The sequence below is a fragment of the Spermophilus citellus genome (assembly GCF_964194105.1).
Source record: "Spermophilus citellus genome assembly, chromosome: 7".
NCBI lineage: Eukaryota > Metazoa > Chordata > Mammalia > Rodentia > Sciuridae > Spermophilus > Spermophilus citellus.
In genome coordinates, this window is record NC_138188.1 from 76258948 (window position 1) to 76279131 (window position 20184).

General features: G+C 40.3%; 1 long non-coding RNA gene across 1 annotated transcript in view; it reads left to right on the forward strand.

Moving 5' to 3' along the window:
* Positions 1-12081, forward strand: part of LOC308653485 — a 208092-nt gene extending 196011 nt beyond the window's left edge. The window contains exon 3 of the long non-coding RNA XR_014023052.1: positions 12019-12081. This is a non-coding gene — a long non-coding RNA (uncharacterized lncRNA). The remainder of the gene's footprint in view (positions 1-12018) is intronic.
* The last annotated feature ends 8103 nt before the right edge of the window (positions 12082-20184 follow it).

The following is a 20184-nucleotide window of genomic DNA, read 5'->3' on the forward strand; positions in this document are numbered from 1 at the left end:
GGAGTTTTGTTTTGCTTAAAAAACAGGGCAATAGGGAGATGTTGTTTTAAGGATTCAGTGTGGTAAACTAATAGAAGTGTTCTGTAATTCCATTGGAAGATGGCATTAGTTTGGGTGGAAGGTCGGGGCTGGGAATATATATTTTAGATACTATCCACAGAGAGGTAGAAAGCCTTAGGGCCTTGCTAAGTTGCTGAGGTTGGCTTCGAGTGGGTTCCCTGGAGCCATGACAAGTGAAGAGTACATGTTGGTAGAACTGGTCAATTTATTTTGTCTAATTTTATTATTTGGTCAATTTATTGTCTCAAAAGTCTATGTTTTCACATTATGCCAATTATATAATCACCTAGGATGGTTCTGTTTCCTCATGCTTCAGTAAGGTGAGTTATGTGTGTGTATGTTAATGTACTGCTGGATGTGTTAGTGCTAGAAAAAAGTATGTGAAGAGCGAAGACGACACAACTTTGTGTATATGTGTATGTGATGGGCTTGCAGTGCCACTGAAACTCCAAGATGAAGCTTTGCCCAGAGAGCCAGGGGCCCAGCCACTTACAAACAGCACATAACCAACTCTACCATTCAATTTAAATGTCCATTCTTAACTGTCCACATATCAGCTGGCTGTCTTCCAAGGCCAGTTGACACATACAGAGCCATCCTGAAAATGAATAAATATGTTCCTTCTTGGCAGATGAATTACAAAATGATACCTCTTCTTCCCAGTTGCTGAAGTCCAGCCCCAGGGCATACAACCAGGTCAGCAGAACTGCTGCCTGGATTTTACCTTTTTTTGTCCCTTCTGACATCTGGGTCAAATGTACAGATTGAGTGGCTGATTATGCAGAAGAGCTTTTCCCTTTCCTCCTCCTTTTCTTTCTTCTTCGCCTTCCTCTTCCTCTTTCTAAGCTATAGTGGATGAAAATAAGATCAAAGACTTGAGTTTAGGAAGCAACTTAAATGTAGTAAAATATATAAAACATAAAATTTACTATTTTTTAAGTGTACATTTCATGGAATTAAGCACATTCACATTGTTTTGCAACCAACAGTGCTACTTATCTCCAGAATTCTTTCCTCTTCCTAAGCTCAAACTTTACACCCAGTATTCAACTCTAAATTCCCTCTGCCCCTACCTATTGGCAACCGCTAGCTATTTTCTGTCTCTGGATTTGAATACTCAAAGCATCTCATATAAGTTATATGAGATGTTCATATAAGTTATATAAGAATTGAACTGTTCTTATTCTTTTAACTGGATTATTTCACTTGGGATAATGTCAAGGTTCATTCATGTTACAAAATGTGTCGGAATTTTCTTGTTATGCTGAATAATAAATAATCCATTATATGTATTTTTATTTTTTATCCATTCATCAGGAGACACTTGGTTTGCCTTCACTTTTTGGTTATTGTGCATAAAGCTGCTATAAACATGGATATGGACCCCTGCTTTTGACTCTTTTGGTTATATACCCCAGAAATGCAAATGCTGAATCATGATATTTTCATGTTCTTGAACTTTGCTTTTTATTAAAACTTCTTGAAAAGCCTAGCACTTAGTTTGGATAGTTTTTTTTTCTTTCAACATTTCATGTACTGAGCAATCTGAATTCAGTTCTCTTTTTTCCTCACCTATAACTCTGTTTATATTCCTGGCTGTTAATATCTTGGGGGATTCCATAGCCTTCTAGTTACTTTTGGTTACTAAAGACTAGTCCAGTCCAATTAAACACCCTAAGACTCTTCCTCTTCTCTCTTCTCCCACCCCCTTGTTCAGGCTTGACTGAGGGATGAGCAGGGACGAAGGACAAGCTCTGCTCTCTTCTGCATCTGCTTCCTGTCATCAGGTTCTTGGTCCCCTGTGGTTAGGAAGAAAGAAATAAGATGGAGAAGTGCCTACTTCTTGGCCTGACTCTCCTTTCCTAGAATTCACATGGAAAGTCCTTCTCTGGGCTGAAACCCAGTCTCTCTCAGTTCAGATGCCCCTGGAATGGAAGGACCTGCTATGGAAGCTTCTCAGGATTGGCTGGCATTGTCTGTTGTTCCTAACTGATTGGATTGAAGCTATCTGTGCTAACTGTGTTTGTGTTTTTCTCCCCTCTAGCTTTTCAAAACACGAACTCTTGGTTTTGTCAATCTTTTTTAACCTGTAACTGTTGGTATGCTCACGACTCCCAAGTTCACTCTTGGGTCACTTTGTTGGATTCTTCATTGACAGATGCCTTTGGCAAACCATATACTGACAGCTTCTTAGGACAGGAAGTTTTGTGGATCCATTTGGACTTTACTTGTTAAAATTTTAGAGTTTAAGCTTACTTACCAGCTTTGGAAATACTTATCATTTCCAGATTTTAGTGCTGCTTACCAAAGTCAACTTAGGCATAGATTTTGATTTTCCCTTTAGTCTGGCCTATCTCTATTAGGTAACTTTGTGTGCTTTTTTGGAGTACCTCCTAATTCTCTTCCTTCTTCATAAACTAACATAAAAAAGTAAATTAAAAAGTATAAAAAGAAAATAAAAATCACTTAAAATTACATGATTCAGTAATAAATTAGATTGCCACTTTTGATGCATATGTCTATGTATATATCTTTAAGATTATATAATGTATAGTTGTACACTCTGATTTTTTTACTAAGTATAAATATTTCTCCATATAGTTAAGAATTATTTGAAAATATGTTCTTTAATCATCATTGTGTATTCTATTATATATCATAACTTAGAAGTTATCTTGGTTTAGAGCATTTATAATAATATCTAGTACTTTTTCAATATTTACTATGTGCTGATCAGTGCTTTCCATATATTAACTCATTTGTGTTCAATTTCCCTCTAGAAAGCACTTTTTGAAATTTTCATTTTTAACTGATACATAGAAACATAAAATTATATTAATAGAGTATTATGGGGTATTAGATAGTGTTTGATATGTGTATATATTGTGTAATATTTAAATCAAGTTACATATATTTGTTTCATCAAATATTTTAAATTTCTTTCTGGTGACAACTTTCAAAATCCTGTCTTCGAACTTTTTGAAATGTTCTACACTTTATTATTATCTATAGTCACCCTAGGGTGCAATAGCATATCAGAACCTGTTCCTGGCTTACTCTAACTTAGTATCTGTTGGGAGTCACCCCGGCTCCAAAGACTAACTTCCCTATCCCCGGAGACAGCAGAAGGAAGAGCCATCCAATGGTGAGCCCTGCTGACTCCCATGATCCTTACCCACCAATCAGAAAGCACCCCGTGCCAACTGTCAAACCGTTAAACCGTTAAACTGTAACTGTCAAACCGCCCCCCCCATAAGTATGCAGAGCTGTTCCTCAATAAACGGCCACTTTCCCGATGACGAGCCTTGTCTGGTCATTCTTTCATTGGTGCCAAAACCCGGGAGGAGGAATTCCTCGCTGCTCGAGGGTCCCCTCTCTCAAGGCTTGCCGTCCTCATCCACTCTTTCCAGTGCTGCTACTCACACAACACCGGCTCTTCAGTAGGTGAGTTCCCCTATCGGGTATCCAACTTCAGAAGGGCTATACGCAGGGGCTTTGACTGTGATCATCTGGCAAACCTCTGACACCCAATCTGGAGGAGAGAAGACACCCCGTCACGACCTTCATGGTCACACTGGACTCTCTGGAACCCGGTCGCAATTCTCAGAGATCTGTTTAACTTCTGCGAGCGCTCAAAAAAGTGGAAGGAGATCCCTATGTTGGGGCTTTTTCTCTTCATTCTCACCCCTACCTATCCAGCAGATGAACCCCCTAGATCCCATAGGAGGCCTATGGCCAGGGAACCCTCCAACCTTCTGGGCATGGCAATCAATTGACAGACCCTTGGGTCCTTGTCCAAGGCCGTAACAATCAATAGACGGGAACCCAGGGTGCGGATTCAGGTGGGTGGACGCAAGGTTGACTTTATTCTTGACACTGGGGCTACCTTCTCAGTCCTGACAGAATTCTGGGGGCAAACAGTGCCGTCCACCTCTCCTATTGTCGGGGTAGGAGGAAAGACCATCTATCCAAGAAAGACTCCCCTATTACTCTATTCCATAGACAACTTCCCAACCTCTCAGACATTCCTAGTTATGCCCCAATGTCCAGTTCCTTTGCTCAATACAACAATCAACATCCGGGATCCTGGCATCAGTCAGGCCCCTGAATCAGCCTGTTCATCTTTTCTGGCCCTTTTGGCAGAAGACATGAAACACCATACTAAAAAGGACTCCTTACCTATGAACCTGGTTGACCCGATTGTAGGGGACCCACACCCCCTCCACCGTTTCCTGCCCACCAGTTAACATTCATCTCAAAGATCCCAACACCTTCCCCAATCAGGCTCAATACCTCCTGTCCACAAAAGCTCTTCTGGGCCTACAACCTACTATTCAGATCTTCTTAGCAAGGGTTACCTCTGTCCTGTTCATTCCCCTTACAATACTCCCATACTAGCGGTAAAAAAGCCCAACGGGTCCTATCGCTTAGTTCAGGACCTACGACTCATCAACACCTCCGTTAGGCCCATACACCCTGCTGTCTCAGCTCCCCCACACTGCCACCCACTTCTCGGTCATAGAAAGGATGATTTTTTCTCCATTCCCCATGCCCCCAAATCACAAGACCTCCAATCTTTACACCCCCAGTGCCCTGAATCCACCCTCTTACAATATATTGATTATCATCTGGCAAATCTCTTTGCCCACCTGTGGGGAGGAAAGCACCCCACCACAGCCTTTAAGGCTACGGTGGCCCTCAAGGACTCCTTCCTTGGGCAGATTTGAACTCGGCTGCTAGAGAGATGCTTACCCTCCCCTTCCTCTCTCTTGCCCTGCCTCTCTCTCTCCCCTCTTTCTGGCCCTGGGAGTATCCGGCCTCTCCAGGAGGGATCCCAAAAAGCCTTGGCCAAGGTCTCCCATGGCTCTGGCTCCATCCAGAACAAGAGCTTTGACTGTCAGGATTTGATGACAATCAATCTCCGCAGCTCAAACCTGCCATTTAGGCACTCCTGATTTTTGGCTCTAGCGGGGACACCCCTTTTGCCAATAAATGAGTTTCCTCCTTCTCTGCGTCCTCTTCCCTCCTCCTTACATGGATAATGTGTCCTCTCTCCAGGTCGACTCTCCCCTACAATGCCTCTTGGAGCACCAAGGCCTGGCCCACTTATCCCTTAGACAACCAAAGCAGATGGTCTCTTTTTGGGTTCCTGGATCCCTCCATTCTAAGGGATCTCTACAATTACTGTGAGCATTTAAAAAAAAATGGGTAGAGATTGCTTATGTGCAGGCTTTCTTCTTGCTCTGATCCAATCCTGCTCTCTGCACCTCTTGCAAACCTCTACAAATTCTTCTAGCCCGTCCAAAGGGCGCTCAACAGATGACACAGTTCTCCTACTTAAAGGGATATCGGGCCTCTCCACAAAAGGCCCAAATAGCATGTAAAGAGGTCACATAAAGTAGACAGAAAACAGCTTATTGTGTCTATACCTACACCAAAGACCAAAGATGTCATACTTTCCTTCTTGGGTTTGGCTGGGTACTTCAGGGCTGGATTCCTAATTTCTCCTTCCTCGCCAGGCCGCTATATAATCTGGCCAAGGGCCCCCAAAATGAACCCCTACCCTCAGCAGTAGGGAAGCCCTTTACAATCCTTAAAAAGGCCCTCCTCCAGGCACCCGCCCTGCATCTCCCCAACCTCTCCTGACCCTTCACCCTCTATGTACATGAAAAACAGGGACAAAGTCTGGGCATTCTGGGTCAGGAATATGGCCCCCCACATTTGCACCAGTGGCCTACCTATCCTAATAGCTCGACCCCACCATCAGGGGCTGGCCCCCATGCCTCAGAGCCCTAGCAGCAGCTCATGACCTCCAGAAAGAAGCACACAAGCTTACCTTTGGCTCCCCACTAACCATCTCATCTCCTCACCATCTAAAGGATTTCCTCACTTACAAGGGGCTACAGTCACTTCCTCCTTCCAGGGTTCTATCCCTCCTTGTCTCATTCCTTGAAAGTCCCTCCATCTCTTTTCAGTCCTGCTCTCCATTAAACCCTGCCTCCCTCCTCCCATCTTCTCCCTTACAAGATCCCATCCACAAATGCTTGGAGGTATTAGAGATGATTTTACCCTGCCCTACCACCATTTCTGAGGGACCCCTGCCCTCTTCAGACCTCGTCTGGTTCTCAGATGGTAGCTCCTTTATACATGAAGGGGTTAAAGTGGTGGGGCATGCTGTTGTTTCCCTCTCATCCATCATAGAGGCAAAACCTCTCCCACCCAATACCACCAACCAACAAGCTGAACTCATAGCTGCCACAAGGGTATGCAAGCTAGGGGAGGGAAAAACCCTCTCTCTATATACAGATTCCAAATACGTCTTCCATATCCTGATCTCCCATGCAGCCATTTGGAAAGAAAGGGGGCTATGGACCACCAGAGGGACAGCAGTCATTAATTCTACTCTTATTTCTGGCCTACTACGAGCCTCCAGGCTGACTTCCCAACTGGGAATAATCCATTGCAAGGCCCATCAAACTGACTCCTCCCTTACTACTATGGGGAATTCCAAGGCCGATCAAGCAACTAGATCAGCTGCCCTACAGAGCTTTACCTCCTCTCCGCTACTCTTTGTTACCACCGGGATCGGCCCAAAGATCCCCAGCAACTCTTCCAGTTTCTTTACTCTCTATTCCATTCTAGTCCACAGAGTCTCACTACTTTCCTTCACTCCTTTTTCACCCTTTCCCCACGATCAGGCCTGTGGTCATATTCCTGCTGCAGACTGGCAGATTGATTTCACCAACATGGCCCGAGTTCTAGCAAGCGGGCCTCTACGGTAGTTGATCTGTTGCTTACTCACATAATCCTCCGTTTCGGGATGCCCACTTCTATCCAATCAGAAAATGGCCCAGAATTCACCTCGCAGATAACTCAGGGCCTGGCTCACGTGCTATCACTCCCTTGGCATCTCCATTACCCTTACCACCCCCAGGCTCCCAGAAAGGTTGAAAGGACCAATTGGTCTCTTTAAAGAGACCCTCACCAAGCTCACCATGGAATTAAGCCTGGACTGGGTAAAGGTGCTCCCCTTGGCTTTATTGCGCATTAGGGCCTTGCAAAGAAGCCTTCTAATCTCTCACCTTTCGAAGTCATGTATGGCCGTCCCCTCGTTCCTCCCGGATTGCCTAACCTATGCCCTGCCCTTCCTCTTCCATCTATGCTCTGAACTCTGGTGCTATCAAGGCTGGCTCCTTCCTGACCTCAGTCTCTCTCAAAACCCTTCCTCCTTAACACCTGGTCAACTTGTTTATTATTGCCCACCAGGGGAAAAGCCCCCTCTAAAACCAAAATGGGAGAGTCCTGTTCAGGTGATTATGTGCACTCCCTCGGTAGCCAAACTCAAACTACCTAATAACCAACATACCCCATAGATTCATATTTCTAGGCTTAAGCCCGGCGCTCCTACACCTTCATCAGACCAACTCTTGTCATCCCTCCCCACAAGATCCCCTCAAGCTCCGCCTCTCCCGTGTCTCCGTTCTTAGCCCAATACCTGAAGATGTTCCATAAATGGGTTCTCCTAATGCTCCTCCTCATTTCTGGCCCCTACCTGCCTTGTGGCAACCACTGATGGCCCCCTCTTGAAGGTGCACTTACATCAACTGCTGAATCCCTGGCCTCCCTATGTTAATGAATCAGGCCTTGTGGAAGAAAACGTTGTCAAACTCACTGACTTGGCGGCTACCCTAAGGGCCCCCTCCAGCCAGACCCCCTTCTCCTCCTTACTACTTGCTTGGATCTGGCCGGTAGTGGGATCATTGTGTGTTGTCCTCCTTATGTACCTGTTCCTTCCCTTTATCATAAAGTTCATTCAGACTCAGATGGGTAAAATTTCTAATCAAGCTTTTAACCAGCTTCTTCTCGGGAATTACCAACTCCTGGCTACTGATGATACTCCAGTCGAGACCTATGCCGAATAGACTGACATCATCATGGATCTGTGGTGGCAAGGAACCTTCATTGATCTGGTTCCTGAAGTTATACGGGTCTTCTATGCCCTCTTGTGGGGGCTCCTTACTTCCCTCCTCTCTGATTCTCCCAAGCCGCCCCATCTCAGCAGTAAGCAGCCAGAATGAGTTTACACCCACTCTCATTTAATAACAAAGAGGTTGGAATGTTGGGAGTCTCCCCCGGCTCCAAAGACTAACTTCCCCATCCCCCCCCCCACAGTGGCAGGAAGAGCCATCCAATGGTGAGCCTGCTGACTCACATGATCCTTATCCACCAATCAGACTAGCCCTGCTGACTCTCATGATCCTTAACCACCAATCAGAAAGCGTCTCGTGCCACTGTCAAACTGTTAAACCGTTAAACTGTAACTGTCAACCTCCCCCCCCCTATAAATATGCAGAGCTGTTCCTCAATAAACGGGCACTTCCCCATGACGAGCCTTGTCAGGTTGTTCTTTCAGTATCCATGGACCAACCTTTCCCATTCTCCCTACACCCTTCTCCCTCACTAGTGACCACTATTCTACTCTCTACTTCTTTGAGGTCAACTTTTTTAGTTTTGACATATAAGTAAAATAATGTGGAATTTGTCTTTCTTTCCTGGCTTATTTCCCTTAACATAAAGATCTCTAGTTCTGCCCATGTTTTTGCAAATGACAGAATTTCATTCTTTTTATGGATGAATAGTATTCCACTGTACCATCATCATATGGTGATGTGCCTTGTGTATATACCATTATCTCTTGGGTAGTTTTCATTTCTAGGCTGTTGTGAATAGTGCTGAAATGATGGGAGTGCAGATGCCTCTTCAACATACTAATTTCATTTCACTACCCAGTAGTGGGATTGCTAGATCATATGGTAATTCTATTTTTAATTTTTGGAGGAACTCCATTTTTTTTTCATAATGGCTATACTAATTTAAATTCAGATCAACAGCATACAGGGTTCTCATTGCTCCATATCCTTGCCAGCACTTGTTATCTTTAGTTTTTTTGGTAATAGCCATTCTTACTTATTCATTGTGGTTTTAATTTGCATTTCCCTGATGATTCACAATACTGAGCATTTTTTTTTCATATATCCTTTGGCCATTTGTATGTCTTCTTTTGAGAAATGTCTGTTTAGATCTATTACCTATTTTTAAATTGGGGAATCTTGTTGTTTTTGGCTATAGTTCCTTATGTACTCTGGATATCAACCCTTGCCACATGTATGGTTTGCAAACCATTCTGTAGGAGGTCTGCATTCAGTTGATTGTTTCCCTTGCTGTCACAACACTTTTGATATCTCCATTTTGCAGGTGAGAAAACTGAGGCATAGAGAGATTAACACTCAATTACATAAGTTTATAATTATAAATTGGTCAGATTGTGATTGGAACTCAACTAGTCTGGCTCCAGAATTTGTAATCCTAACCAGTACTCTGTCTGACTCACTGTATGATAGTTGTGTGTGTGTGTGGGGGGGGGGGGTAGGGGATGAGATCATCACCTGCATTTCTGAGTTTCTACTGAGAAGATTTCTAGGTAAAATAAGTAGGTCAAGAGCTATGAAGACTTCTAAGCTCTTAAAGTATGTTGTTTAGTTTCCCTCTAGAAAGTTCATACCAATTCATATGTACACCATAGCAGGAATGGCCTGCCAGACCCCTGACTCCCATTAGGGTTATTTAATTATGCTTTAGTAACATTGAGATCCCACCAAATAATTAAGATAGTCCAAGGATTCAGGGCTTCCTTGACAATAAAGGAAGTGCAATTATATATAAATGTGGAGTCATCTGTGTATATACATTGGATAATACTATATCCTCATTTTCCTGATCCATACAAAAATGAACTTCCTTATACCATCATTACATGTGTGAAATTGCGAGGCTGTGAGCATATACTAAGATTGCTTGTATCCAAGATTTGGGTGTCATTACACCTGTCAGGGGTGCCTATCAAAATGTGGCCTTATTTTGACAGCTACTGTCATGGGTGATATTTATGGTATTTTCTTGAGCTTTTAGACAGTTGGAAGTCCTTTTACATTAATAATCTTATACTACTCTTTGGTTTAAAAAAATAGCATGGTAAAATACATCCCACTCACATATATTTTTGCGTTTATATTACATCTGCATTTCCAGGTAACAGAAACATTTGGAAACCCTGGTTTTTTTTATCTCTGGAAGATAATTTTTCTGCTATCATCCCGAATTAAAGGAACACTAAAACTAGTGGGTAGAAATCTGCATGATACCCTGCTTGCCACCTTTTTAGAAAAGTTGAGGGAAATTTTATGGCAAAGAAAATTGTAATAATTTCTACAGCGATGTGGACAACTTTGATTAGGAATTTAAAATATTCCTTGTGATTGCATGAAAATTAACCATCCATCTTTCACTGGTTCTTTGAATTAGTATTCTGTCATCACTATGTTCTGAAGCAAATCTTCATTGAATCAAACGTTTCAGTGAATTTCATTAAGATTCTGTGTTTTTTTAGTGGCAGGTACTGCTTAGATTTTGAATTGCTTTAGATTCTGAAAAGTACACAAGTTGGGATAACCTGGAGCACATAACAAACATATACTCCACTGTGTTGCTTGGGATTCTTTTTCATTTTTATTTTTAAGTGTGACTCTTGGTAGAAGCTTTGTCTTGAACACAATGCCATTGTTAAAAGCGAATGAAATGACTGAAACTGCTGAGGAAAAAAAAAAAAAGAAAAACTGGGCTGAAGGATTTATAGCAGACCACTGCAAACCAAACGTTGCAATTATCTGCAGCTGAAAACAAGTAGCTTTTAATGTGTCCATTTGGCCAAGAAGAGAGAGGAGAATTATAGACCATTGCTCTTTCCTCTCCCACTCTCATACTCGGGCTTCTTTATATAGTTTATCATCCATAATTTCAGGATGTGTTTTGCTTCTTTAAGCTGTTTTATCTGTAGGCTTATGAGGTCACTCATGTGTGAATTCCTTTGTTAGTCATCTCACCTTTTGCCTTGATGATAGAAAATTGATCAGGCCTAAAGTACAAGTTCAATAGACAACCCCCTTGGTCCTTTGTCTAGGAGAATAGCTACCATTGAAGGCCATGAGCAGGTTGCTATTAATATGACAGCCTGCTCTATCTCCCACTGTAATTTATAATGAAATACCTAATCTCCATTATTTTGATCCAAGCAGGCGATCCCATGAAAAAGTCTTTTCATCCAGTTCCCAATGGCTGTTACATGAGAAATGGCAAACCAATAATTTTTGTCAAGTTTTTTAAGCCAACAGAAATGCTTTTCCACTGCTACAGTTTCAAAAGGCACAGATAAAGCTCATTCACTGAGATGAATGAAAAAGCCATCTGGGGTTTTTCTTTTTGACTTCCTTTCCTTTTCTCCATCCTTGTAATCAAATTTGAGCAAAATCAAATGGGGCTTTCTATGAAAGTACCTTTTGTTGATCTGAACGAGCTGGTAATTTACAAAATACCCTTCCTTTGTGAGGAAGGCTAAAGAAAAAAAGAATCAGTAGCTTTTAAAGCTGGGCCTTAGTGGGACTCTAAAGGCAATGAAAGCAGTCTGTGTTGAGAGATTGAAATGCATTTCAAAGCCAGGCCTGACTCGGGGTACAAGGAAGAACAGACCTATGTGCATTTTGTAGGAGGAAAAATGTGAATGGAAAAGGGAGAAGGGGAGACAAACAGGGGGAAGATCTGGATAAGACATTTAAAGTCACCATAATTTTGGAGATGCATTCGTCTTATTGAAAATGTGTACGTAACCAGTGATACCGAAGTCGGATATTTGTTCCATCGGGATGCTCAACAATTTGAGCCTTTAAAGTTTGGAGCTGCATGGGTTTGTGGAGAAAGTCGGCTTGTGATGTGTGTGATGTTTTTCTCCAACTTTTTCTTTTTCTTCTTTGCTTTGGGATCTTGTGGGAAGTACCTCAAGAAAACCTGAAGATGCTAATTTTCAGACAACTAACACTTGCTATTTTCCCTCTTTTTGCCTGCTAGATTTCCTCGTGATAGTGATTCTTCTTCACCCTTTTGAATTCAGAAGGATGGCATAGACATCTTAAAAATAGTAAGTAATGTGGGATATTTTCTTCAATCACTGTTAATAGTTAATTGTAATACAGCTGAAATTTGCTTATTGGAGGAGTTTGGAGTTATATGCATGCCTTGAAGGAAAATAGGTTTTGTGCAATATTTGCAGTGTTTGACATAAATTACTTTTGGTTTGATTTAACTGTTCATTACAATATTACTATAGAGGAAATGCATGTGTTATTCACTATTTTATTCTGCACATTCTGTGATAGCTCAGTATTGTGTGGCATAGAATATATATGTTATTGGCACAAGAGTTTAAGAAACAATGTAAAAATTTCAGGGAACTATCTTGAGAATTTTAAGTTTTTTGTTTTATGTCCCACAAGATCTTCCTCATATATTTATGATTTTGGTTCATAGTAGTCATGTTTTCTAAAGACCTATTTATTCTGGAAATAAAATTTCCACTTAAATTATGTGAGCTTATTTCTTCTAAATAAATATCCTGAGGGAGGCAAGAGTTCTTCTGATACGATAAAGCAAACAATTTCTAAGGTAGTTTAAGCAAGGTTCTTAAAATTTAATTTTATTAATTATTCATTAATTATAATTGAAAGAACAAAGCTTTGTTTAAAAATATTTTTCCCCTTTGGGAAAGTGCAAAGTCCTAAAAATAAGACAGACATATATTATCTGAAGACATGATACTCTGGATTAGAGTACATGCCACAAGTATTTTTTTTAACATAGATATAGCATTAGCATTTCTAAGTAACGTTGGTATGTGCTATAAATATGTAAATGCCTTAGTCAGAATGAAGCAATATGGGGCAAAATCAGTTCTGATGTCTCGGTGATGACTGGAACAGTATTTGCATTTGTGCTCGTATTACTATAGCAAGTGGGAGCTGAGAATTCTATACAGGCAACCATGAGATACTTGTTTCTGGAGCCAAGAATAAAACCAGATTGAATAAATGAAACCAAGTCAGTGCTATGTTGTTTAACCCTTAAGGTGACTGTCAGGTGTTTTTTTCCCCCCCATGATGAAATGAGGAATGGGGATCCAGATAATTTCAAAGGGTCTTTATGAGGGCCAGCCCCTCTCCCTTCTGACTGTTCCGCATATCAAATTTGAATTCCTAAAACTTTGTGTTTCAGATGAAGTCTGTTTTCCCTGCTTTTACAGCCTTTGGTCTCTTTTTCCAACTTCCTACATTTATCTTTGCCTGTGGTTTTGAGCCATTTGCTGCCTCCTAATGCCTGGCTTTAAAATAGCAGGCCTGGCAAAGCTGCCAAAAGGGTGGCAGTGGGGTATTGGCTGGTATTGGTATTGGAATTTCAAGGTTGTTGTTTCTTCTGATTCGCAGTAGTCGCTACAAAACAGATCACTGGAACCTGAGGGGGTGGAGAGAAGAGTAAAGTTTCTAGGTGTGATTCTTGATGGAGCTGAGTATGTTTCTTCCTGGAAAAAAGCAAGTTGGATTGTTGCGTTGTCTACATGGACTTAATGTTCTAAGTGATCTATCTGCAATGGTGCCATTGTACTTATTGCCTTCAGTCTTAGATTGATAGAGAAATGCAATATATAAAAGAAGTTTTGTTTGAGTGATTCTTTTTACTTATTATATCATTTTTTTCTATTGTTTTCATTCTTTTTATATTATCAATTATGATTGTTGTTAAATTAAGACTGCTGTTAAAATAATAGTATTGCTGTCTCTTTTTATTTTGGAAAAAATGTTTATTATTTAGGTGTGTATGTTTTATTGCTAATCCAAACTAGTACCTGGGCAGTAAAGCTTTGTGTTTTGCTTGCTAGTTTCATGTCTAGTCAATCTTATAGACATTTTGCAGAATTTCTCTTCCATGCTATCTTTAAGCTCTTACGGTAAGAGCTAGAGGTACCATACATTGGTAGGCAGTGCTTTGGTATCTCAAGACTGTGTTGAGAAATAGGTGTCAGGCCTGAAAATAAGGAAAGACCTACTTTCTCAGCTTATTAAGGATTAACTGTTTGCTCAATTCATCCAGTATTAACTGTTTTGAAGCTGTTGTTAGTAGAGCAATGGTTTCTTCTTTCCCTCAGCCTAAGTTTAAACATTACTCTATACACACCTGCATTTGGGGGAACTGGAGAGCTAGTTAATTCCCACTTGACTACTGGGGTAAGAGGAACCATCTCAAATCTTTGCTTTCAGGCCTTCCCATTCCTACATATAATAACTGATAAATGACACACTGCACTCTTTGTGAAGCCAAAACAGCAAACAATCACTCCTGAAAAGTTTGGGAAACTAGATTTCTGAGGTATCTTCAAAAGTTTTCAGGGGAAAGGAAAAGGGTGACACATTTGCGAAAACTCTGAAGCATCTGAGATTAACCTTAGGTTTAGTTTTCTTTCTTATGAAGTTAAGACTATGAGCTTGTGGTAGCTTTTCCATTATAGCAGTGCTTGGAGGTTTTACTGTTTTCACAGACTAGCAAGAGTGAAGAGGTGGCTCATGAAGCTCATTCCTCCCAATGTGGTCCTGGGCCCCGCTTAAGCTCTGTAGGAGCTGTTACCGGAAGGTTGTTCTCTATCATCTCAGGCAGGGTCCAGTAAATGTGCCCATGCTTTTATGTCCTTACAAGCTACAGGTTGCTTGACTGATTAGTAGAAGTTTTCTAAGGGGTGCATAAGAATGGTTGGCTTGGTTTTAACTCCAGTCTATATTGATGCTGCCTCTGGGTTGATACAGGCAGTTTTGAGCCTCACTTTCCTCTGGTGTCAAAAGGACTGTTATCTGCCCTTTGCATTGTTTTTCTTGCCTTCGGTGGGCTAAGCAGACATTTTGGGATGTACTTTTTGGTATGAATATGGTAGTTGTGTTTAGTCAGCTTAGTTGGTGATGACATAATGACAAAAACCAGACCAAGTAGTGACTTCACTACTAACCCTTGAAAGGAGCCAACTTTTGATGACAAAGGGGTCCAGTTATGGGAAAGCTTTTTTTTTTTTTTTAAAGAATGTCAAAACCACTCCAATTAATGATCACACAACCCTACAAAACTGTAAGCATGGTGGCAACATCTAAAATAAAGAAACATTTGCCAATCCCATCATGTCCTGAAGTTCAGAATGGGGAAACTGGGAGCATAATAAACATAAAATTAATTCATCTTATAGCACCACCTTTTGTAAGTTATTTGATGCAGGTTGTAATATAATGCAATAGATATAGTAACCAAATAATTAGAATAGAGAAAAGTATAAGTTAGTTTAAGACTTAGAAAAAAGGAACCATGTAAATATAAAGGTCATGCATTTAAAAACATTTTTTAAAAAAAATTTAAGTCACAAATTTGGATCAAGGTTTTCAGCAGCTAAAACAAAAGTGGAAGAAAAAAATCATCAGAAGGGTGACTTTCATCCTGTGAGCATTTTGTACACACTATTCCTAGTCCTCACAACAACACTGAAGCTGGCTATTTCTACCCTTATTTTACATTGAAAAAAAATGCAAGAACATAGGGATTCAGTGACTTACCTTTATTATGCAGTCAATGTATGCCTCCAACATACACCTGCACTAAATTTGCTTCTTGCCCAAGGCCAATCCAGAATCATAGACCTCATATCTTTTTTGAATTTCTCTAAGAGAATCCACTTTTAAAGAAAAGGGAGTAGACCCTGAAGATTTTACTGAGAGGGAGCTGGGAGCGTTTACTTTGCCTTTCCCATACCAAACCCCATACATGTCCCTATGGAATACTCTGCAAAGTGCCTTGTTAGCTTGCTAAAACTGGAGGGTCTTCTCTTTGACCTTCCTTCATGCTCCTCCCAGCTTCTCTGAACATATTCTTCCATTCCTGGATTCCCTTTTCTCTCTTCCTCTTTATTATATAGGAACATATATATTATATAGTAACTCATGCCTCTATTATATAGGAAGAGTATGATATTTTAGCTCCTAAAACTAAACTTGCATATTTAAGACCAGTGCCATGCTTAGCACATTCCCATAAGCCTTTTGGGTAACTGTTCTTATCTTGCTTAGTAGTAATGAGGATGATGTAGCAATTGAAATAATCCCATTATACACATTGATTTAGGGAAAAACATACCAGTCTTTTGGTTTCTCAGGCACTTGATTCTGACAGAATATTCTTCCCTGGGACTTTAAGGAGGACCCAAGGAGAGTGTCCATCAGCAGGCATTACAAGTGATTTTATTACTTTTTCACTTATAGTTACCCTGATGACTGAGTCCAAGGTTCTATAGCAAACCAGCAAGCAAGCAAACAAACAACAAAACTCCAGAAAATGTTATTTGAATGGGGCTAAGGCCAAGTAATTAAGGGACAGCTTTGATCACAAAGTTAAGAATGGAGAGAGAGGTGAAGTTGAGAATGAGAAAAGAAAGGAGAAAGAATTCACCTCATAATAGAATTCTGTAAATTAATTTGAGTCTTCTTTTTCAGCATATCTCATGAATTCTATTTTATGTTGCAATAGGAAACTAAATTATATATTTATATATTAAATGAGCAAGGTCAAATTTATTTAAATGATAATAGAATGTTAATGTTTAGAAAGGAAAAGAAGGCTCACCCAATATCCTGAAAAATAGAAACCAAGGCTTCAGGTTTAATATCACAATGATTCCAACTTGTGATAATGTACATTGAATCCTGTGATTAGGTACTAGGGCTTTTATCAGTTCAGCTTCTATGTACTCTTTTAAGAAAATTTGAAGAGAGAAGTGGATGAATCAACTATAATGGCTCAACACATAAAATTTGTTTTGCGTTTGGAACATGGAGTGAAAATTGAGAAACATTTTATAAAACCTTTTGAAACCCCAGGTTCAGAAAGCCTTCACAGACACATTTGCTGCACACTGGTGTATTTTCTACATACGTTTTCTTTTAAGTTTCTTGGGGGCTTTGCTTCTGTATTTTGGCTTAAATAGTTGATGTTACATGGCTCTTGGAGCCTTGAACTTGACTGTCAGTCAATGTAGTTCTTTTAGGAGAGGATGTCAAATATGCCAGCCATCCAAAATTGCCTACATTGTCATAGCTCTAATGAGTATGTCCTTCAAGAATGAATTAGAGGCTAAAAATAAATGCCTTTTGATGTTCACAGACTCCTTATAAAGTGCTCTGCAACCAATATGAAAGATTGTAATTTTTTCCTCTCACTAAGACAGTTACAAGAGCAGATTTAATAATGTATGCTTTCTTTCATCAGAAGGGTAAGCTCTCTTAATAAATGTACGCTGGATCATTATGATGAAAAGACATAGGCAGAGTGACAAAAGTGTGCCGTGAAAACACTCCCAATAAATCCTCAGCTATTTTCCATTTCCTGCAGACTGAAGGAAGGGCAAAGTCCTTCATCCCTGGGAATCATTTAGTGACCTCACAGTTCAAAAGGGGAAACCACAAGGATATAGTGAAATGAAGATGTGAGCAAAGGGCGAGTTAAGACTTCCCCTCTAGCTTTATTGTGCAGAAATTTTGAGATTCATTCATGAATTCAGGATTTTGCTTGTCTTCTGGAGAAACAGATCTGGATATAAAGCTCTTTTTTATTTTTAAAAATTCTAATTATATAAAGAAAGCAGAATGCATTACAATTCATATTACACATATGGAGCACAATTTTTCATATCTCTGGTTATACACAAAGTCACACCATTTGTGTCTTCACACATGTTCTTAGGGTAATGATGTCCATCTCATTCCACCATCTTTCCTACCCTCCTCCCCCCTCCCTTCCTCCCTCCCCTTTTGCCCTTTTCCCTATCTAGAGAGGATATAAGGCTCTTGAAGCACAAAGCAGAGATCTGCCCTGTCTACTTTTCTTGAATGATTTCCTCAAAAGCAGCTTAGTTTTTCTTTTTGGGCTAGTAAACATGGCCAAGGAGATTGTCACTTGTATTTTCTCACAGAAAACTAACAAGTGAATGAGTTATTTTTTTGTCTTCTCAAATAAATACATAAATAATCCATCATAATTGCAGTGAAAATGTAAAGAATTGAATCAAGGAAAGGAGAAGACTTAGAAATGGAAAGGGAGGGTAGCAGACTGAGGCATGGAGGTCAGAAAGAGGAAATTCTAGGAATAAACTAAGTTTTAAAATAATTCATTTCTGTTGAAGTCTTTCTCTAACTTGTTCAAAGTGTTGATTTAGTGACCACTCTTGTGCTTAGGGGGTCAGAAACGTGCAAAGACTTTACAGCCTAATGTCACACCATTCAGAGATGCACTCTGCCTTAGGGAGCATCTACCACTGGGACATCAATGGGAGCATGAGCAGTAGAAGGGGAGAGTGACTCATCAGGATGCTGTAGTCTCCAGGTTGCTGTTTATTGCACCCCAAAGCATATTTAATATCCTAGAATAATTTTACATTGAGTCCATGCAAAATTACTATTGTTAAGATTTCAACATCTTAATATTCCACAGAACTGTCTTGGTTTGATTTTGATGGGGATAGGATGAAGGCGAGTTATTCTCAGCCTACAAAAGGCTCTGGGTAAGGTGCTGGGCAACTGTATCAGATGTATTTGATACATGGAGACTGTAAGATTTTACATATTTATTCAAAAGAGGGTATGAGTAAAAATACTTCCAGAAACACTAACCTGAGCCAGAAAGAAGAACAGTTTGGGAAGTGTTCTTCACTTGACAAATACCTATGACGCATTCTACTTTTTGATACTACTACTACTATGACACCCAGGTGATGATGTTTAATAAGAATTGGGTATGTAAATAGAGAGCTCAGATGAGTTATGGCTTGAGAGAGATTCGGGATCATCTATCAACAGAAATGTCAAGCATGGACTAAGAAGTGTCTTTTGTTGTATATAACACAAAGAGTTTATGGTTGACTTTGGTCAGGGCAGTTTGAGTTGAGGAAAAAATATGGAAGACAGTTTGAAGAAAGTAGGAAGTAAGAGAGAAGGGACTGCACCTGTAGATAATCCTTTCAGGCAGCTTCACTGGGAAAGGGAAGACTGGAATAAATCTCCAAGATGGAGTGAAAATTTGGAATCAAGGGAGAGCTTTTAAAATGGGAGGTGATTCGGTACAAAGTATTTCAACATGTATGACTCAGCCAAGCAATTACTGTTTTGTGTACTTTCAAGGTCAGTCAAGTGTAGACACAGAAGGGACACAGGAGAGACACAGGAAAGTAGATTCAGTTATATTCATAGATCCTAGCAAGACAGAGTCACATGGGGGTGTGGTCCTCCAAGGGAGCCAGTTTAACCAAATAGATAGGGGATGGAGAGAGAGCATGTGCCTTGATTGAAGGTTAGAAATGGGATACACTAACAAAAAGTGTGAGAGGATTTTAAAAGTGTATTTGAATGCCATTAGGACATAGGCAGGGAAAGACAGCGTAGGGAACTTATGACAGGTTGCCTAGACAAGATTGAGCTTGTTTGTGGGCATGTTAAAAATATGAAGTTGTGAAATTTATAATACAACTACCAGTTTACTGAATGTTTGTTAAAAGCCCATTATGAGGTAGAATAGGAGATAAGGAATGCATAGTTCTTCCTCTCAGGGATCTTGAAATTAGGTCACTCAATAAGGCTAATCACTAATAAGAGTAGGCTGGACATACAGTTTATCAAAGTATGAGCAGTGTTATGTTATATGTATTAAAATATTGAAGGTTATGCATTAATGTTGGGTCAGGAAAGATATTACAGAGAAAGTAGACCTGAAGGATAAAAGATTCAGAAGGAGGAGGAAAATCAAAGCACAAAGATCGTAACCCAACACAACACCCCACTCTTCATGGTGTTGTGTTGGGTCATTACACAATAGTCTTAAAGGTCATGCAGGAAATGTTGAATTCTTATTATGAGGACTTTGAACTCCAGGTTCATAAGTTGGTTTAATCTTGTGAGGTTATGGTTTAGATATGAGGTCCCCCCTCCCCCAAAAGCTCATATATGAGTCACTGCAAGAAAGTTTAGGGGTGAAATGATTGGGTTATGATAGCCTTCACAAAATCAATGCGTTAATCCCATGTTAGGGATTAACTGGGTGGCAGGTGGAGTGTGGCTGGAGGTGAGTCACTGGGGGCATGCCTTTGGGGTTTATATTTTGTCCCTGGTG